Consider the following 22,579-nt stretch of genomic DNA (forward strand, 5'->3'; position numbering starts at 1 on the left):
CCTTTCTTGGGCAGTCCTGTAAGGAATGAAAGCCTTACCCTGTAAATATTATACACTCCTGATTATGAACCTGATTAGGGTGCTGAAGAGAAGGGGACAAGTCAAATGCTTTAAGCACACGTAGGAAGGATATACAGGGCAAGGGTTGAGTTTGGAAGCTTTGTGTTAATGTATCTTATATCAATACAGAGACATAAAAGAGTCATTAAAAAAGAGCCATATAGCTAAATTTATCAACAGCAATAAATGCAAAATCAAATTCCCAACCTGCCGGCTGCCACAAGCATCACCTGGTTGCCTTTGCACTGAAATTATTTCCATCAAATAATTCACATTCATAAACTAAAGAACATAAATGGAACACTGCAAAGGAGGGATTTGCAATGGACTGAGTTGAAAAGAATTTACTGCCTAGGACATAGAGGTGCTTGGATGACCCTACGAGTTGGCTATAGCAGTGTTCAAGGCGGTGGTAAAAATGATGGATTACAATCACATTTGTGTGCTACATTACTAAGTAATGAACTGCTCTGTACTACATGTTTTGCCTCCAGGAACATCTACTTATGTCATTCTTTTTAGTCATCTTTTTGCAGCAGAACATCATAGTTTGATAACCAACATCTTTAGTTTCAGGAGTTTAGAATTGTGCCAAATCTTTAGTGTCAATTACTGTGTGTAAAATGAAATATTTATGGATTCTATGGACAAAAATTTTAAAATCCAGCATGAACATCCATTAGCAGAAGTTTTTCACTCTTGCTCCCTACCTCTGAATTCAAATCCTTGACATGTCAATGAGCACACTCACAAGTAAGAAGGTGTGAGAGGAAAATCAGGGCAGTGTCCTCCCAACAGCATCCCCGTTCTCAGCTCTGTAATGCCTTTTGCATGGTCTTGATGGCCTGACTTCCAACAGTGCCCAAATGGTTAAAGAAGTAGAAAATAATTTTAAGGGATGCACCAAGCACCTAAATGAATTAAGAATGTCCCATCTGGTTATCTACTTCAGGAATGACCTTACTAACTCTGGTGTGAGGAAAAGCTTTTCCTTAGGAAAAGAGCTGAGCTTGCATGAAGAAATGAGTAGACTGGCATTTGCTCCTGCCCTGGATCCCAGAAGACTGAAAAGACCTGATAAGCATCCTGATGCAATTCTCTGTCCAAAGGTAATATCTTTATTCCTCATCAAAGATGAATTTTCATTTTTATCATAGTTTTTTCAACTTAGGGACTTCATGTGGATAACACCTTATTGGAGTAAGTGATACCAGCTGTTATGTGATGTGATAGAGAATGTCTCAGTAAGGATTTTTAATGTGGATAAAAGACTGTATTACAATAAACAGAAAATATGTTTATCCTATTAGAGCTAATGCCAAGGATAAAATCCTCTGTGATTCCTCTGTGTGCACACAAACCAGATGCTGACAGGCCCAGCTGCAGACCCCATTTTACCAGTTTGTCCAAGTCATCCTCAGTGAATCATTGCATCTTGTCTTGTTTCTAATCTAATTCCATCCATTATCCAAGATGGATAATTTCCAGGGAAACATTATAGAGGCAGAAATGTCTGCAAAGAATAAAAATTGTGCAAATCTGCTTTTTGATTTATGTAGTGCAGAAGTCTTCTGCCAGCCCTTCTTCCATTTGAGCAGGTCTGCACATGCAGGAAGAGGAAAATGAGAGGCATGAGCCACAGTCTGAATATCCAGTGTTTATGCATCCCACATGGCAAAAATGAGTGTATGGCAAAAATCACTGATGCTGATGATGGCATGCTAAGACCACTGCCTATAGCACGAACTTAGACATTCGCCCACACTCTGCCTGTTCATACCTCTTGTTTCTTGTCTTGTGTTTGATGGGAAGCTTATTCACTCAGCTGTCACTTTTTTGTTGTGTGCCTGTATGGCAGCCAGAACAGGGAAGTCATGGCTCAGAAAGAATGGCCTGTGTCAAAGGGTAGCCCAAATTAAAATTTGGGGTCCATGTAAAAAACACATGCCTTAGGTCATTGTCTATATGAGGTAAAGCAGCCTAGCAGGGTAAAACTGTCCAGTTCTGGTGGGGCAGAGGTCACATCTCTCCAGCACTCTTTTTTCTCCTTGTTTGTCCATACAAAGCCATCTGGGCGCTTAAGAATGTCCTAGCACCTTCTCAATAAATGCCCTCTATAACAATGCCTCAAAATTCAACCCAGTGTTTTAAATGAGAATTGTCTTCAATTGGAAGAGAACCTGGAGGAGCAAAAGGTAAGATAATTCCTTGTCTCCAGGAAAAGAAGGGCAAAGCAAAAAAAGTGAGAAGTCCTCATTTCCAAAGACGTAAATAAGACTTTTAAGCTCACAGCCCGAAGGGAACTGCATGCCCTATCCACAAAACCAGATTGGTTGTGAAATTGGATGTTTGTTTAATTCAACAGCATTCATGTGCCTGGCTCATCATAAATCTTAATATGTAAATCATCCAACTACATGGATTTAAACAGGAGCAGATTTCACACTGATTTCCATGCAGAAGACATTAGAGAATTCCTGATTTAGTCATTAGGACTGTTTTAAGGGGTATTTACTGGGGAAAAAAAATGCATCTCCTGTTCTTAGTCATCTACTCAGTCACCTCAAATCCTATAAGTTGAGGGTGGGGTTAGAGACCCCTTCAGGCAAGCCTGGGTGCCAGTACAGACTCTACTGCCCAATCCCCACCTGGGGCAGAGCTCTAAACCATGCCCATGCAGTGCTGGGACCTTCAGCCCACATTGTGGTTTAGATCCCTCGGGAGCCTCATTTGGGCATTAGGAACCTCTGTGCCAATTTCTGAATCAGAGAAGGGCTCCAGCAGCCAGTGGCATCTGGGGCATTGAGTAGATAAACATCTCTGTGCTGCAAGGAGGATCACATGGACAGAGAGGAGTGGAAGACATCAGCAGCTCTGCTAATAGGTGGTCTGAGCTGCATTTTTAACACTGAGTTTATCGTGACAGCTGATGTATTTTATGGTTGGATGCTGCTGAGCTCATTCATCTCACAGAAGGAGGCAGCATGATGGAGCATAGAAACACACCACTGACACAAAAGCAGACTGAAGTTAATTTAAAAAAAAGCTCAAACATCTGCTCTAAGAACCAGCTCTCTAGTGCATAGATGGGAACACTAAAGTTTGAAGCATTACAGAGTGTTTAACCAGTACCACACCAGATGTTAGACGTTTTTGGCAATGGTGTAGATATTATCTGGCAAGTTCTTGTGAGCAGCTGACAAGAATGAAGAGTGACATATAAGAAACAGAAAATGCCAGCCATATGGCATGAATATTATGCTAATGTTTCAGGTGTCAAGCAGTAGTCGCTTGTGTTTAATTTGAGTGAGCAAAATTTATATGGATTTTAATGATTACACGATGTTATACACAATTTCATTTACATCCCCATATTGTTACAACTGTAATTTTGCCATTTAACAGTAATATACACTGAACTAAATTCCTCCACTTAGGAGCAATGTTGTTATCTTTATGGCTTTACTAACACATCTCCACCTCACAGGTGTAATGTTTATTCCTACGGTGCCACTGCGGTCGGCGAAGGAGCTGTGCTGCAGCCTGCAAGGCACCGCTGGCTGACACTGCAGCCTGAGGTTGTTTGTAAATACCAACAGCCTAAGAAAAGTGCAGCACCCAGGCTTTTTATGGGTGTGTCTCCACAAAGATAAATTGCCGTGATTTGATCCCCAAACCTCTTCATGCTGGTGTTGTATTTGCTGTGCATTTTCAGGAGGGAGTTCTCACGGCAGACTGGGTGTCTGAGCTTCAGACACTGGAGGGGAGCCCCACTGGCAGCTCAGCTCTGCCACATTTCCTGAAGGAACATGATGACAAGCTGCTGTACAGATCACATGCCACATCAGAACAAGATTTTTTTCACTGAGAAGTGGAAGAAGAAAAGCCTGGTGCCACAAAATTGTCCTATTGCTCTGCATCTCACCCTTAAAGAAGCTCAGATCAGCCTCATATCTCTGACAACAAAGGCAAAGGGAAACCAGCCTGAGTTGCTGGATTGTCAAGAGCTGTCTCACACAGACAAGGCTTAAAAATGGCTCAAAAGTGCATTTGTTTGATGATTAATTTTGGGCTGAGGCTGCTTCTTGGTCAATGCATAATGCAGCACATGACACGTGTGACATCTGTGCTGAGGCACGAGGGTGATGGTTGGGCTGACTGTGGGAAAGGCCAGCACCACTTCTGGTCTATTTTATACAAGGAATAAAAAATTATAAAAATTAAACTAAAAAGAGAAAAGAAAATAAAAATTAAAAAAAAAAAAAGGATGGAGATTAATTAAACAGCAGCAAAGGTCTTACTAGGGATGAGATTACAGATTGCTTACAGTGATATTTGCATCCATACAAAAGGTTTAAGTGGTAGAACATCTTATAAACATATTTGTGAGGTAGGTTTCCACTCCTTGTGGCATTATATGGTGACTATGTAATGAAGGTGTAATTGACATAGGCTGAAGTGGTTATGAAGAAAGGAATTTGAGACAGAGCACATCGTGGAGCACACCTGGGAAAGATGCAGGTGGGCTGGGAAGGCTGGACCCTCCCTGGTTCTGAGAGGAAAAGAGGAATTCCTATATCTTGCAAACACCCCTTGATGTATTTGTGATGCAGGTCTTTGCTGTGCACTTGAGCTGTGCTGAAGATTAATTGGGTAGGTAGAAAATGTCTGCCTGGTGCCACCTGCCACAGTCACAGGGTTATTATTAAGTGGATTGAGGATATATTGGCTGGACTGAGCACTTTCTGTCATGAAAGCTCCAAAAGCTGGCTCAGATGTTGCAAGACAGACTCTCTGCCTAGAGCTACTAGTTGTGCCATTCTCTGTCGAGCTCCTCATTACAAAAGCTCGGTGAAGGACAGGTTGCCCTCCACATGACTTTGGCAGTGGTGTTGCAGGTGTGGTAATATTTCCATTGCCCTTGGATGCAAGACATAGTTTCCAGGTTCTTTGGGAGCAGCATCCTCTGCTGTTTCTGGCAGGCTTTGGAGTCTAGCCAGCATCAGTCTCCTGTAAGCCCTCACTGTAAGCCCACTAGAGCCCCTCATTGTCACCCTAATGCCATTGCACTGTATCTGCCTACTCTTGACTGCTGCACTGGTGCTCCTCTGAGCAGTGAGACAGAGCACCTCTCAGTGGCTTTAATTTCTTGTTTTCCTAAAGGGCATAACCAAGTTTTTTCATAGCAGAGTCTGGCTTCCTTCTCTTTGAAAATCTTCAGACCAAGCCTGCATCCCATTTTTCTTCTCTATATAGTTTTGCACTTACAGGAATGTTAGGTCCACAACATTTTCAAAGCATTGTTCAATGTATTATTCATATAAACCCTGGGCTGATGCTAATCCACATACGCTTCTTTGAGGTTAAGCTCTGTGAACTGCATTTTTGTATGTAGAGAACAGCTCTCGTCATAATGCCAAGTGCAATAGCAATGACAAAAGAAGGAAAAATGTTACCCTCCAATTATGCCCTAAGTACTGCAGAGGCAAAGCAAGGGCAGAGTTTGGGTAGAGTTTGGGTAGAGCCAAAAGTGAGATCTAAGCCTCATAAGTGGAGATTGGATGCAGCTGTCCCACAGTATGGCTCTGAGCTTTCAGTTTAGTACACTGTCAGTCTTGCACCAAAGATGTCTGAGATTTATGTACATAAGATTACAATCATTTTAAATCACCTGTTTTATTTTGCTCTGAAGAGAGATGAAGCCATCTGGTCTCACTTTGGAGGTGACAACCAAAAACTGCTGGTAGCGACAGCTATCAGCTCAGTGGTGAAAAAAACACTCTCTTCTCCCAGGGACAAGTGACAGGATGTGAGGAAATGGCCTCAAATTGCACCAGGGGAGACTTAGATTGGATATGAGGAAAAATATCTTCACTGAAAGGATGGTCAAGCACTGGAACAGGCTGCCTGGGGAAGTGGTGGAATCACCATCCCTGTAAGGCTCCAAAAATGTAGATGTGGCACTTAGGGATGCAATTTAGTGGCAAAGACAGTAGATTAACAGCTGGATGTTGGATTAACATGGGAGCTGGACTAACATGGGAGCAATGCAGCCACAGCACCCAGTGGGGGAGGCAGAGGTGTTGTCCTGGGCAGAGCTGTGGGGAGGCAGGAAGGCACCAGCTCCTTCACAGCCCCTGGAGAGGAGGACATGGGGAGGAGTGGCACACAGCAGCATGTGGAGGTGGGCAGGCAGGGGCCAGGGAACAGGAACATTGCTGCTCCCTGCTCTGGTGCTTTTCTTCAGGTTACAGTGGGTATTGCATTCACATCTCCATGTTTCTGTTCATCCTCTCACCTTTTGTTTGTGATCTTTTCAGAGCAAGACTGTCTCCTAATACATGTTTTTTCTGTGACTTGCACTGTGAAGCCCTGATCTTGCTTGAGGCCTCTAGTCATGACTTTAATACAAATGATAAATCATCATCATAAAACAGGACTGCACGAATCCATAACTCCTGTCATAGCTCAGGGATGAAGTGTCAGCAGCTCACAGACATATGACAAGGTCAGGGAGACCACGGAGAGCCAGAAGAAGTGAATGCTCACAGGAAAGAGGAGGTGTTGAATGGCCTTGAAATATTTCTAGTATGTGTCAGTGTTATATCCATGTCAGTTCAGAGCTGATTTCCTTTATCGATGTCACCTCCTGACAGCGATGTGGCCGGGAGAGGGACTGAGCCACACATCACAGGCACTCACCAAGGGGCAGCTGCATGAAAACGTGCAATACACACAGTCACAGGGTGCTTCCATCCTCAGGCTGCTCTGAAGGCACCAGGCTGGCAACCAGGCTTCAGCAAAACCATTTCTTTGTCCTTTTAGTGATGCCTAGAGACATTTACTCATGTCTCCTCTCTTTTTTCCTTCTGTCCCATAAAGGAAAGCTATGTGGGTATGTCACGCAGGAGATTTTGATAGTTCTGGAGACTCTCCCTTTCACCTGTGAGTCAGCTCAGACATACACAAGGATCATTGGCCAGGGAACTGCTTTCCCAGGCAGCCTCTGGGCCCATGGTTAAATTCCCTGACAGACCCCATCCCATGCTTGAATCTGTACAAGTCAACAACATGCTTTGCAAAAGCTGTCATCACTCTCTAGGGTTACACATTTTTTCAGTGTCCCCTAACCTGCAGAGGCAAGGAGTTTGCGAGACCCAGAGCATAACAGGAAAGATTTGCTGCAGGAATGTGAGGAGATGGTGGTGAAAAACCCAGCGGTTCTGTCCATTCATAGCATATCAAATAAGCATAGAAATATCTTTAAGCCATTTGATCTGGCAAGAAGCCATGCTGTCTTTTCAGCCAGAGTATGATGCTTGGAGAAATGTAGCTTCAGTAAGCTGAATAACAGGTGAAAAAGAAGCATGAGGGCAGAGTCAAGTTGTATTTATAGAAAAATATTTGTCCTTGATGAACTGAAGGATTTATGCTATTCCTTCCCATAGCTTCACAGCTTGAAGGCAACAATTCTCAGTCTTCCTCCTTATTCCTGAGATTAGAACTTTCAAAAGATTTTTAAGTGTTTCAAAATAAATGTAGTCTTTAGAGCCTTCTCTGCTGTAGGCTGCTGAAGGCTACGCTGTCTGTCACATTGGTTTAATGGCTTACACAACCAGGAAAAATCCATCTTGTTCCCACTTATGACTGCACTGTAAGGAACTTCTCTAGAGACTCCTATTTGCCAGATGACATCATTTGTAGACGGACAATTGCAATACAATGGAGAGGTTTTTTTTAGAATTTATCATTGTTAAATTTTACATTTGGTATTGAGAACTCTAAATGAAAGCAAGTTCATTGTTCAATACTGCCAAAATCACACAGGCTATTGCAAGAATGAAATCACTCCCAGATTCAGGTCCTGGTGTATCAGCAACACCAGAACAACTGTTCTCCCTCCATCTTGGTGGAGAAAATTTCCAAAATTAGGATGAGAATTGGTCCAAATAGCTTTGGCACAGATGACACAGTAAATCAGATGAACAGAGAGAATTAAAACAGTGAAGTGGGAGGGAGAAAAGCAGGAAGAGCTGAGAAGTGACATCAAATAAAGAGATGTGAAACAGATGTGCTTGAACCTGAGCAAGGCTATGCTTTGGGATAAATTAAACAGGAGCAGCACATGAGACAGTTTTCTCTGGAGAGCCACCCAGAAGTAAAGTGTTTTAAAGAAGAACTTGAAATCAGAGAATATGTCACAGTCAGTATGATAACATGTGCATTAGGCACTGAGAGAGACCAGCACAAAAAGTGATCCAGAGTAAGAAAAGGAGAAAAAGTGTTCAAGGAATTGGAAGTCCAGACAGAAAGCAGAAGCTTTCAAAGACTTGGGAAAGCTGGACACTACCTGAAGGCAAAAAGCACATTAGTATTCATAAAAGAAAATAATTACAGTAATTTGGACTGCACTTCAGGATGATGTAAATGGGCTACTGACTTGCTTAGCATTCGAGGCCCTGCCACTAAAACATTGCTTGGACATTCTTGTTATTCATTTTACTGCTGTGACAATGCAGCAGCCCATGAAGCACCACCACAAGGATGCTCTCTCTAGGCTGCCAATGCTTTTATCTTGCTCTGTGAAGGTCAGATCCTGGCAATGTTAGGCCAGCCCTTCATCCTCATTGTAATATTCAGGCATCCTCTGAACCACCTTTTTTTTTTTTTTTTAATCCATACAAAATGCAGCTCTTTACTTCCTGATTTCTGGAGATCAAATTGCCATCCTCTCTTATCCTCCTCATGGACACAAACTTGTGGTCCTCCTGGCTCTGAGCTCATATTTTCTATCAAAACTTACAACTAGGAGATTGACTATTCCTTACTTTTCCCATTTAACAGCAGCAGATTCAGACTAACACCTGCCTCTCTGGTTTCCTTTTCCTCATATTTAAAGTTAACATAGCAAACTTTAAACAAACCTTTTATATATTTAGACTATATATATAGTTAAAATTTTAACTTTTAACATAGCTAACATAGTAACAATCTTCAAAACATCTTCAAACCTACTTCTTTAGTACCCTGCAACTCATGCTCATCTGACTGTGGTTAAGTAAATGTCCACTTTCATTCATCTTTCTTCTTTCTACTTTTTATTTCTACTCCTACCTGATGGTTGGGTGATTGGTTTGTTGTTTTTTTTTTTTTTTCTTTGTTTGGTTTTTGTTTGTTTGGTTGGTTGGTTTTGGTTTTTTGGTCTTTTTTTTTTTTTTGTCCTCTTATCTCCCCAGCCCTCAAGTGCGTTTGGAGCAAACTGGGGCTATGTAGCCATCTGTCTGTCCAGTCACTGTGCTGCAAAATCCTCCTACCAAAGAAAGCCTTCACTATGGGTTGGGCTAGGAACTATTTGGTCTCATTACCATCATGTCCAGAAAGGCCAGGAGACATCTGTTGAATCTATGTAATAGGCCTGACTTCCACTTACCCTTTGTCTTTCCAGCTGTAGAGACCCACCCTGAAGTCTCATTAGCAAAGTAAGAATAATGACACTGTTTTGTTTTCCCACCTCCAGGCAGCTGCAGAACCTTCCCTAACCAACTGCAAGCCAAGTCTCTTGTCCCTGGAGTCCTAATGCTTGAGAAACCCACTAAGCAGTTTTAGTTTGCAGTTTGTCTCCCTTGTGCTCTGTGCCTTTCAGCTGGCTTCATCTGGGATCAGCAATGGAGGGAGAGGATGCAGACTGAACTCATGGCAAAGGAATGCAAAGGAGAGAATGTCAGAGGAACGAACTAAATACTAGGTAATTTCATTTCTCAGCTGGACAAACTGATATTTTAAATGACGACTACCATGAGTTGTCCTCCCTTTTGTGGGTCCCAGTGTTTCTCTTTCTTTATTGCAATGGCCTACAAGGCTTGAGCTCCTCGAAACCTCCAAGAAAAGAAGTCTTTTCTTGGTTGTTTTGACTTTCAATTTTTAGACAGTGACAGCCTTGGAGCTGTTGGATGATGTATTTGGCAAGGGATGGCCTCCTTAACTAACTCAACCACAGACACCTCACATACAGAAAAGATGTGGGATTTACAAATGGGTGCAGCTCTACCAGGAGAACCAGGTACATGGTCACTAACATTTTTGCATGCTTTCTAAGCCCTGACAAATTTATGGAGACTTTCCCATAGTCGTTCTCCTCCCATAGTGTCTCTTTGGGAAAAGACATGGAGCTGACCAGAGCACAGAGAATAATACTCCCCCAGGTCAAGATTTCTTGAAGTTGCCTCCAGCAGACAACCTCACGGAAAAAGGAGGAGAGGGACTAGGAGTTAATCACTCCCCCTTACAGCAGGGCTGCATCCTCACTAGCAGGTGTGGCCTTATTTCCATCATTTTCTTGGCGGTTTGGAGGTTTATCATCAGATCGGATTGCTGGCCAGATCAGGGGTGGTGCCGCAGCTCAGGAAGCACAGCACGAGGAGTTCCCCATCCCTGCTGCTGCTGAGGTTGGGGCAGAGTCTCCCTAAACTGTCGCACACACAAGGACATGACCTTAAAATAACAATTTTTCAAACATTTTTGAGGAACACAGATTGCTGGCAGAGAATTTGAGGCAATCCAAATCTTAGGTGAGGACAAAAATTCTGTGAAGCTAGCTTCAAAAAGGATTTAGTTTGACCATATCTTTAACCTGGGGGTGGATTAAAAGAAGAGAAGCTTCAGTGACTAATTTCTACAGGGTCTGAAATATAACAGGTTATTAAACGCACAACCCAACAGCTGCAGAATCTGACAGAGACATTGTTCTCCCTAAGCATTTGGTAATAGAGTATTTCAGATGATTGAATAGCTAATAAAGTCAGAGTCTTTGCTAAGTAGATGGATACCAGCAATATTGCAAAGGTAATTATAGATTTCTATCAAAAAATTCTTGACTCAAAATATTTATTCTCAGACTGAAGCTAATACGCAGATCTCAGTTACAGAAAAAATATTTTAGCCGCTATTTAAAAGGTTTCCAATTTGCTCTACTGTAGTGGCTTCCAATTACAACCAATTTCAAGGTGTAAGTTTTCAGATTGAGTATTCCTTTTTTCAAGGTAAATCCTCACCAGTTGTCACATAAAACTAGTTTTCCCATTAATCATGTTCTTATGCTTTTTGGCAGCACAGGGATGGTTATTTCCTTTGCTCCTTCTCAGGCATCAGGAAGTTGGGATATCTGTACCTCTATAAAGTTACAGAGTGGTAAGAAAGGGTCAGAGGAGCAAAAAATAGTGTTAGGGATGCTTGCATAAAAAACCATGCACAAAATTATTAATTTGCTTCTTTGTTGCTATTTCAGCCTGCCTTTTTTTTCAATTGATCTTTCAGATCCTTTACTCATTCTCTGTGAGGGCCACTAGAAAACCAGGGTATGTTTTAAAATCTTGCACACTCAGCTATGTCAGCTAATTCACAGGCTGCAGAAAAAAAGTTCTTTACATCTGTAATTTATCCCATTATCACAGAGGAGCGTGCAGCAGTGCTTGTACTCACACTCAAGCTAGTTTATCTGTAACTCTGATTATTTTTGCCTGGTTTATAAAAATGCAATGTATACTTGTTTCCATGTAGTTGAGCCAACTCACATCATACAGCACTGCCCACGTCTGCTTTGCTTTGCATTTCTTAATGTCACCTTCTTTGCAGGCTTTATTAACCCCATGCCCTGCCTCAACTCACACCATTTTCCTCTTTGAAATCCCATCATGAGGACTCATTGCTGTTACAAAAACTGTGAGAAATGAAATGGCAATGTCTCAAGTGTAAAATAATTGAAAATATTTCAAATATATACAAAGAAAATATGTTGTTTCATTCTTCTCCTGCCATTTGAGTAGCGCTGCATTTCTCAGAGAAAGCATTTCTGAGAAGCAGAGAGTTTGTGGCCACAAGTGTGTGGCACCTGGGTTGGAGGACGAGTGCTGAAGACCAGTCAGTTCCCACTGGGAATGTGGCTCCAGCATCACCATCCCTGGGGAAAAGGACAGCCCCTGCTCACCTATAAAATGCAGCAAGGATGTGACAGTGACTAGAGCAGCGTGGGCACCTTAACCTGCTCAGATATTGCAGAGCAATGCCCACACAGATTTCATGTCCACACACAGTAAAACACACATCAGGATGCTGCATCTGAGCTCTAACCCTCTAGGAAGATCTGCTAGGATCAAAGAGGATTGCTGGTGGGCTCTATCGTGCTGATGAGGTGCAAAAATATCAAAACCATAAGCAGTTTTTACCTTTCCCTTATTTACAGGAAGATCAGTCTCACAAACTAACTGTAAATAAAGGATGCCAGCAGCACTCATGGTCATAGGGAGCTACTGCACTGAGGATGCAGGCACAGCATTACAAATTGCTCAAAGATGTAGAGTTTGCTGCAGACTGGTGCAAGTACTTGTGTGTGCAGGATCCAACAGGGTTTGGAGACTACTACAGCGCACATTAAACAACATATTCTTCTGCATCTAAATATGGTTTCCAGGTAAACTGAGAATTAGGTCCAAGCCAGAAATGTGTATCAAAATTCCAATTTATATAACAGAGTTCAAGGAGACATATTTGGTTTTGGGATTTTTTTTTTGTTTTTTTGGTTTTTTTTTTTTGTTTTGTTTTGTTTTTTTTTTTTTAATTATTAGCTATGGAAAGAGATGCTAGCGACTGAATGTTGGTAAATGTTTGCTTAAATTTTCAAGGCACTTTCCCTTCATGCTGTGCTTGTATCTAGGGTTTTGTTCCCATTTCTAGCAAAATTTGAGCCTAATAAAAAGTATTCTAACCTCCATTTACAGCAGTGGCCATCAGCTAACTAGATCTTTTATTTCTATTGTCACTGGCAATAAGAAATTGGCGACAAAAAAGATTATTGTGGCTGCTGTAACTGCAGTGTTATTTATAAACAGCTAGATGCAGAAGAAATGCAATTTAAATTTCATTGTGAGCAATACTCAGTTCTAGAGCTCTCTGATGTACAATTCATAGCTGCTTAAATTGTAGTCATTACTCTCACACTACAATACTCTTTGTCATAACAAAAGGAAATTACTTTTCTGTCAATTACTTTTGCAAGATTAGTTAATTTGCACTTGCAAAGGGTTTGGAGCAGCATGTCGGTTCCATGGAGGTGTTTCGCAAAAGCATTTGGCAATTAAAGTTTGGGGAAACGGAAGTCACCTTCAAAATGTAAAGAAGAGGGACAGTGCATGGATCTCAAGGTGTCGTACACCATTCAAGAGGAGCAATGAAGAGCAGATCTGTCACTAACAGACTGCCGGCCTCAGTGCTGCAGAAACCTGAACTGAGGACCTGCAAGAGAAATGCTCCTGTCTGCAAGAGGAATGCTCCTCTCTGTTTCAGTCCTGAACAGCCACTGAAATCACTGGCAGCATTTGAAATCACTGCCCTGACCACACATGAGCGGTGCATGCATTTATCCCCATAAAACATCCTTCTCTTCGGCATCTCCTTCTGCTGCTATCTGTGTGTTTGCTTAATCCATGTCAGAATGCAGATAGCAAGAGCCAAGAACATGAACAGGAATGTTATTTTTACTTGCTTGCCTGGAAATTCTGTGTGAGCTTTAGCATGTCTGGCTTGGATATCCACCTAAGGCATCACAGCTCCTAACCTTAGCAGCATAATTTAAGGTGTTGAAGTTTTAATGCCTGAATTCCTTGGAGGGGTGATGGAGGAACTCTGTGCAGCATTGCTTGAGAGACAACACAATGCTCTTCCACCACTCTTAAAAATCTGCTTCAGGAAGGCTCCCCCTTCTTTTTCCTTCATGTGTCTCCTCACGCAGGTGTGGCACTTAAGGACATGGTTTAGTGTGGGTTTGACATTGCCGGGTTAAGGCCGGACTCAATGAACTTAGAGACCTTTTCCAAACTTTTCCACTAATTCTGTTATTCTTTTATTGATTCCTGAGACATCACCTGAGACTCTTCTTGCTGGGATCAGGGGTATTGAGGGCAGGAGGTGTGGCTGTGCCTTCTGCAGCCTGTGAGATGCTCTCAGGGGGGAGGGTGCTGGCATGACATGGTACTGTCGCTCCCCAGCCTGCAGGGAGTAACACCCACACAGAGAGAGCAAACAGGACCCAACAGAGGCAGCAAATCTTCTCTTCCCTCCATGAAAATAGTGGAAAGCCCTTTGGAAAATGGGGCATTCAAGAAAGGCCTCAGATTTAGCATGAAGAGTGGGAGGGGTTTTATACCCTACCTCTTCCCTGCAGCCAGGCAGGGTTGCTTAAATCACCTCAAAGTTGAGGTCACAGGTATTTTTTTGTAAGTGGAGCAGAATAAGTGGAGTGCAGACACACCGTGTAGCTGTATTGTCATGCACTGTGTGCAGCTGGCACAGCACAGCTTCACCTCTAGGTATTATTGCAATTAAAATGATGAAATAGCAACAGCACAGGCATCCTCAACAATGATGTTTGTGTTTAGGCATGTCAGACTATGCTGATACTGATATCCCAATGCTATATTGGCATCACAGCTCTCACAGAGTTTTGCAATGTTTTCAATCCTAACCCCTACCAAATTCCAACAAATACAGTCACAGTCCTCCTTCCTGATACTGCTCTCTTGATACAACAAGGGGCAGAGCATCCTTATCTTTCCTCCCCAGTCTGAGCTGCCTGCAGGTGCTGTTGCTGTGCTTTGGCGCAGAACATTTCAAAGGCAGAAATTACACAGGAGGGAGTTCTCAGCAAAGTTTACAGAATGTTTCAGGGCACCTTAGTCATATGTTATTTCTGTTCCCATTAGGTTAATGAATTTGCAACAATGCTCAGCCCAAAACTAGACTCTGCTCCAGTCATCCATATAAACTTTAGAAAGTATTTAAAAATCATGAGTGTTTATGTTGCCTTTAATTATTTTCCATTTCAGTTGCCTGGATTTTCTTTCGAGACAAATTTTCTTGGTTTACATCAAAGCTATGATCCCACCTTGCACAAAAGATAAATCCACATTTGTTTCCAAGAACTAGAATTAGGTGGGGCTAAATTCTGCAGGTTAATAAGGCTAGGCATGAAGACATGTGCACAGGTATAAGGATATAAGAGTGTAAAGATATGTACCAGGGTATAAAGATACAGACTGCAATTTTCAAACTTTCAGCTTGAGACAATGACAGACAATATCCAAAATTACTTTCCTTTTTTTTCTTTGGCTAAACTCCAATATATTAGAGTCAGTCCCACTTGTTTTTTCACAACCACTATTTAAATGCCCCCTCTTTAAAATATACTTTACCTATTTGTGTCACTACAATAATATGCCAGCTCTTATCTCTTTATTCACAGAGGGTCAAAGGGAAACCACATCAATTTCTGGTTCTATATGATACAGAAACTGTTGAAAAAGGTAGGGGATTTTTATTTATATGCCACTCAGACTCCTGTAATTTCAGGACATAATGCAGTGGCACTAAAGCATCTGGGGTTTGAATGTTGAAAAAGCCAGTTGTGGCTATAAAGGTTTTGGGATCAACAGTGTTTGGGATCCGTCTAATTTTTCTGGATAGACCCAGAGAGCTTGTGGTCTGGGTTGCTCAGTGGTGCACCCCCCTACAGCCCTGCACATTCCTTTCACATGTGCGATCCCAAAAGCTGCCCCTTTGACATATGAATACAGTTGTTTGGGGTTTTTTTTCTGAGAACATAAAACCAGCAATTTAATTAAGGTAATTTAATTTGTCTTCAAAACAATGCCTTATGCATTCATTAAAGTAACTTAATTTGTCTTCAAAACAGAGTATTATTCATTCACCCTAAGGCATGAAACACACAGCACAAAGGGCAAAAAACATCAGAGGTACATGATTCTTACTCATACCCTCATCTTTCCCCTTGACAGCTTTTGTGCTTTCTCATTTTGTGCTTCAAGGAGCATTTGTGTTGTACTAGCACCAGTCTGTTTTTACAGCGCTTTCCTTTGCCCTTAACTCCCTTCCTTTCACACATTGCTTCTGGACAGCTTCTCTCAGGTGACTCAAAGGCCCCAGCTTTGCAAAGCTTTTGTGAGAGTATAGTGTGATACTTCTCAGTCCTGAAAAAACAGAGATATTAGCAGTGTTGTGACCAAGGTGTTATCTTTCAGGTCCACAGATCTCCGTGACTTTGTGGACTCTTTTGCATGTGCTCAGCTTCTCTTCACCTGCTTGATCATTTTCAAAACCCCTGTTCACAAACTGCACAATAAATATCCTCATCTCACAAATACACATGTGGAAGCAGAATATTCGTTTAAAAAAAATCAGGCACTTTTTATTATTCCACTTGCCTAGTGGAACTACTTGTTCCAAAATAATAGCCTGTGATACATACCTATTATCAGCAAAAAAAAAAAGCTATAGAATACGAAATAGTTATAAAAGATAAGGTTTTATAAAACTTTAAAGTATTAATAATTTTAAAAACATATTATAAAAATTTTGTAATTAGGCTGCATACATCATATGAGTATTTTTTAAGGTAAACCTTGTGCCCATACAGACAGAATTTAGTAAGACTTTTTAATTAATAGAGTGCTGTTGTTGAGAATGTGCCCACATAGCACAAAAATATCTGATATGTAATGATAAAAAGTACTTCAAGAGAAACTATTTTAGCTACATTTCAACTGAGTTAGCTTCATCTAATCCCCACTTCTGTGGTAGATATGAACACACTTAATTCTAGGAACTTGGGAAATGCCAGAGAAGAACAGGCCTGTTGGCTTCACTGGTGTGTTTATTTCTTGGTGATACTGAATGTTTAGAGACGTGTGTGCTCCTGGAAGTTCTCACAGCAGGTTGCATTTGTAATGAACTCCTTAAAATCTGAACATACCATGTTCTTGTTTGCCCTTCGGAGTAACTAGGAAACCAGCCTCACCCAAGAGGTGTCTCTCCCTTTCAGACTTTTTGTAGCTTTGGCATTTCCAGCTAGCTGAGATTAATTTCGATTGGTAAAAGTATCACAGAGTTCAGTTCTTTAGCTGCAGCAGGAGAGGTATAAACTGGATATTTCTGACCAGCAATATCAGTCAGAGCTGGCACTCCCATTTGAAACAAAGCCAGATAATGCCTCTGGGATGAATCTCAGGAGATAGGACAGAGCCTGCAGAGAGCCACACAAAACCTTCTCCTCTCTGGACTGTCCTAGCGTGCAGAACAGGGAAATCAAAACTGTTGCAAGGAAGCCCCACCTACAACACAAAATAACCCATTAGTCTCTCCACGACAAAGAGCTGGGAGTTATTCTGCTGGGTAGGTGGCCATGGGAACAGTGTGGTTATCATCACACAACAGAGACGGAAACCAGAACTTTCTCCAGGAATGGGGAAGCAGCCTCCAGGAGTATCACAGGGAGCAGCACTTTCACAGCAAGAAGCCAAGCTTCCTAAAACAACATCACCACTACAGAACACCACAAACATAAAAATTATCAAGGAAAACCTAAAATCTTTCTGAGCAGGAAAGAAAATAAAGAGTAACACATGCATTTGTTTTCTTGAGATAGATGTGAAAGGTTAGACAAGGTATGAAGGCACATAGCTGGGTTTAGCTTCAACTTTGCATAGACTGGAGACACAACACTGAAGTTCATGGAATAAAAGTGAGATTGCTCTGTTTAATCTTTGCTTTTGGAAGAAGCTGGAGGTGAAAGCACAACTGAGAGCAGGCAGGACCATCCTTCATGCACGACTGCAGTAACTTGCTCATCTCCTGGGCCAGCCTGGCAGGGATGGCAGCTGCCTGTATTGAGCCACATTCCAGCTCTGGTCACACTGGAATGAATCCAGGGTCATGTCATTGACTTCAATGAAGTTATTCTCTATTGATGCTTGCTAGCTGAGAATCTGGCCCATTCTATCTAGGCAGCAGTATCTAATAGAAAAAATACTGCCAAATTAAGGGAACAAGAAGAATTAAACTATGTGACAAGAAGAGGAAACATTTTATATTATAAGGATTATTGAGACCCTTTAGTTTAAGGATTTTATCAGCATTTTAAGGACAGTTCTATATATAGAAATGCATTTCTATATATGCCTAGATTTTCTTTTAAGCCTCATTTGCTTCTTAGAAAGTGAAAAGAAAATGTATTGATTTTAACATTATTGAAATAAAAATGCTGCACTTTGTTCAACACAGAACACTAATTCGTTATACATCTATGAGCAGGACTCTCCCATTTAGGACTTCCTCGACATCAATTAAGAAGGCCTTTCTGACCAAAGTATGTTGAGTTTCATTATTTTCTCTGTGGGACCACTTTTCTGTTCATACCAAATTCAGTTTTGGGAAAAACGCTGTGTTTTGGTCTGCTGGGTAAACCCAGGTTGTCCCTGCTGTAGTGACCAAAAAAAGATGGAGAAAAGGAATCAAGGTAAGGGAAATTTATCATCGCTGTATTATTTCCAATAAGTTCTGATTCATTCTCTGCAGGGCTTGATGATACAGTATATCTGACTTTAGAGAAGCCAGTGGTGTAACAAAAACTCTGCAACCAATTATATAAGAGTAGCAAAAAGTTATAGATTTACTCTAGCAGTTCATTTCTTAAAGAAATACTGACATTTACTCTTTAGCAGGCAATGGACTGAATTGCTTCACTGCCGTTGTACTGAGTTGGTATCATCCCATGTTATGTGCTCTGACTAATGCAGCAGAAATGCACTTGTATGCCCACACCTCATCTGGATGCTGTTTGTGTTGCTGCATGATCTGGAGGCACCCAGACGGAGAATGAGTGGTGATGGATCCACCAGGGATGGGGCTTCTGCTTAGCAACATGCCACTTACCCACAATTTTCACCTAACCTTTGGATTTCATCTGGACTCACCAGAATATAAATTTATAAACCGATGCAACACCCTGGCCAAGAAAGAGAAATAAGAAGAGAAGAGAAGAATGCCTACTTGCTAAGGAAACTGTAAGTTAAATTGAGAAAGGTGTTGGATTGTTTTGGGTAGCTAGAAAGTGCTGTGGAACAATCCAGACAGTATTTAAGACAACTTTTATTTTTTTTTTTTTTTAGAGCATGTATCTCAGCTTGCTCTAACATCAAAGTGAATCAAGAAAAGTTGCAGCATATAGCTCTTTTCACACAAGATTCTATATAAAATAATGCCCTAGGATGACAGGAGTCCTGTTATACCATCCTGGACAGTTCCCATAAGGAAGTGAAAATATCACAAACCTGGAGTGGCAAACTGCCTGCTCAGGTTTGAACTCCTGGTCTGGATATCAACACTTAGAGCTCTCCCACAGAAATTCATTTCATTATTCCTATGCAAGAAAGAGCAGGTTATTAATATTTCAGCTACAGAAATGATCCTCCAGTGCTAGTGCAATGTATCTGTTAGAATTAGTTCTGTAAATCTGCATCATAATGGACAATATTCTCTTAAACTAATTTCCTGCAATCATCATTAATTGGCCAGCTTTCCAACACCTGGTACCAACAGATTTTTCATCCAGCAAGTGCAGTGCCACACAATGGTAACAGCAGGTTTTCACCTAATCCCTCTCCATACACAAGCAAACATCAAATGTGCCTGTAACAAAGACACACAGACCAGCCTGACATTTGCTGATAACTCCCAGGAGATTCTCCCTCAGCACAACTAGTCCTGCTCAAACAGATTTTCCAGTGGAAAAGATGATTTGAAATAATTTCAAACTAGACTAATTGCACTCACTTGAAAAGAACATCCTTCTCTTCCTCAGCGTGAACATATATGAGTCGAGCTGTAAGTGCAGCTAACACTTTGCAAAGTTTTCCAAAGCAATAATTATTTCATCTTAGGAAAATTCACAACAGCTTGCTTGATAATGAAGTTATGCTGATAATATATATACTTCATGCAAAGTTCCCCACACACACATACATGCACCCGCAAAATAAAATTTAAAAAATTTTAAAAAGCAGGCATTTAAAACTGCTTTTAAATTCCACTCACAGTTTCAAAGTTCAAGCATAAAACTTCTTGCCTTGCATCTGTAGCTCCAAGCTGTCTGTAAAGATAACACAGTCCATCAGATATCCTGGTTTTGTTTCCTTGCATAAAAATATCATCTGTGACAGGCACAGGAGCTGGCTTCAAGGACCAGCCCCTTCGGCGTAGCACACCAATCGGGAGGCCCGGGAGCACATGTGGAATATGTGGAATGCTGCTCGCCGGCACGCCGGTCACGGCCACGGGCACATCTGCTCTGCGGGACACGGAGAGCTGCCAGACAGCTCGGGTGTCACGGAACCCCGCGCTGGAGGTGCCACGGTCCTGGCCCAGCCCAGCCCAGCCGAACCAAGGGAGCTGTCACAGAGCGCCTCAGAGCCGCCGCTCCTGCTGCACCAGCCCTGGGGACACCTGAGCCTGAGGCCAAGGCCTTGCCCCTTCCGACGTTATTCTTAATGGTTTCACAAAAACAGCCTCCTTTACCATTATATTTAATGTCTCTTCACTTTTTCTCTTCGCTGCTAGTCTAACCCCATTTAGAGTTTTATATTCCAAACTATGCCTGTGGAAAAGTCCTGGGCATTGAAAGCCCCTCGTTTCAGGGGGCCGGCAGTGCTCCTCACCCTTGGGGTCAGCCTCACCTGGGATTTCCTCCCTTTCCTGAGGCTGCAGGGCTGTCTGCCCTCAGGCTCCGGCTCCTCCTGCCAGGTTTGTTCCGTGCCAGCTCTGCTCGGTGCCTGTCAGCCACAGAGGTAATTTTCTTCTTGCATCTGTGGTGACACTCTAAGCACACGGCTCAGAAATGGTACTTAGGGACACAGACCCCGCTTCCCTGCTCCCTCCGTGCTCAGCCCTCGCCCCGGAGCAGGATGAGAGGAAGGAGTGCGTGTCTGCTAACGCCTCCAAGCCAAAACTCAGACCATACACAGGTGAACTAACATCTGTAGGTCTGTTTTTCACTCCTGGAAGGGCAAGTCACAACATGCTGTGAAGGGAAGCCAGTAAACACACAGTGCAAAAGCCGTGCCTTTTCCAGCTGGAGTAAGAGGCCTTCCCCCCTCGCACCTCTCATAACCTCAGTGCTGGCTTTATTAACTCAGAGCAGCAGCTTCACTTGATCAGATAACCCGACTTTTGCGTTCAGGGTGCAGGTTAGAGAGGACTGGCTGTAATAAATGCTCTAGTCTGTCTCTAGTCTGAATAACTTGCTGGTTTAATTACATTATTTTTCCTTCTAATTTCTAGTTTAGTAGATTAGTAATTCACTAAAGGGTCATTTTACAGTGTTTTCCGATGGTAGATTAACCAGTCTGGTTAAAAACCTAGACAAAGCTCCATTTTCCACCACTTGTTTCTCAGAGGAAAAATTCCCACAGAATGTCACTGAGACAGGACGGACTACGGCCAGTGAAATGAGTTCCCGCCGGATTCAGGGTGGAATTTCCCATTTCCAGAGGCTAAGGCCAGCACAGCCCAAGCAGGAAATAACTCTCCGTTAGCAAGAGCCAAGAACCCTGGTGGAAGTGCTCTCTTTCATCGGCCGCCGGTGGGGCGGGGAGGAGGCAGCAGGGACCGTCTCTGGCGTGCCGTAGTCTATTGCAAATCTGCAGCAAGGAGCGAACTCGTTCCCAGTTCCCAGCCGGGAACATTTTGTTCAGAGGTTTCCGAGCTGGGAGCAGCTGGGGCAAGGCTGGCCGGAGATTTTCCTGCCTGATCCCGATCCCGGTTCCGCACCCAGGGGTGGTTCCGCAGAGGGGTAGAGCTGGGTCAGCCTGCCTGACTCTCCCTAGGGCCGGGACAAACCTTCCCCCTCTTTTGCTGCTGAAGAAGATGCACTGTCTGGCAGCACTTTGGAGGGGGAGGTGGAGGAAAAAATGCTGAGCCTTGTAGAACGGGTATTTCCACTGTGCCTGAGACCTTGCTGGGTGATGCAGGGGAACTTGAGCACAAACCTTCCTGTACGGCCAGGGCAGAGACCTGTGCAGAGACCTGTTCCCAGGCTCACTGACTTCCCACAAGCTTTCAAAGGGTCTTGCTTCACTTTTCATTTTTTTGGTCCTACACGAGGTCAAACCTCCCGAAGAGAGTTTTGTCACATCCAGACCCATGCCCTCATGGCAGTGACAAGTGGGACCGTGACTCTGCACTGGCACACGGGAGAGCTGCCTGAGCCCTCTGCCTGTGGCGCTGCTGTGGCTGCACAGGGGGCGGCACAGGTGGCCCAAATTTGCATTGGGCCTGGCAAACTCAGCTTGATAGGTGTTGTTTAATGTCCAGCCAAGCCAGGTTTTGAAAGCTAAGCTACACATAAATGGCTGAGATTTAACAAGTCACCTTACCACAGCAGTGGGAGATGGACAGTCCTGATATCTCTTTCAGCCTATTTGCTTATCAGCACTTTCTTCCCTGCAGGATAGGTGCATTAATTCCCAGCTATATTGCATCTCACTGAACTATTCTTTTCCTTTACTCCCAGCATGTATATTTTTCCCTCTCCTTTTAGTCCTGATTATATCTGACTGTGTCCTACCAAATTTCTATCCTTGGTATTTACAGCTTGCAAATATTCATTGGTTTATTACAT

At 42.6% G+C, this 22,579-nt stretch overlaps 1 protein-coding gene across 1 annotated transcript in view; it reads right to left on the reverse strand.

Moving 5' to 3' along the window:
* STARD13 (StAR related lipid transfer domain containing 13) overlaps positions 1 to 20,133 on the reverse strand; it is a 295,636-nt gene extending 275,503 nt beyond the window's left edge. The window contains exon 1 of the mRNA XM_005482468.3: positions 19,999 to 20,133. The gene's annotated coding sequence lies outside the window, so the exon portion shown is untranslated. The remainder of the gene's footprint in view (positions 1 to 19,998) is intronic.
* Between the last annotated feature and the right edge of the window lie 2,446 nt (positions 20,134 to 22,579).

This window comes from Zonotrichia albicollis, chromosome 2 (genome assembly GCF_047830755.1).
Source record: "Zonotrichia albicollis isolate bZonAlb1 chromosome 2, bZonAlb1.hap1, whole genome shotgun sequence".
In the NCBI taxonomy this organism is placed as follows: domain Eukaryota; kingdom Metazoa; phylum Chordata; class Aves; order Passeriformes; family Passerellidae; genus Zonotrichia; species Zonotrichia albicollis.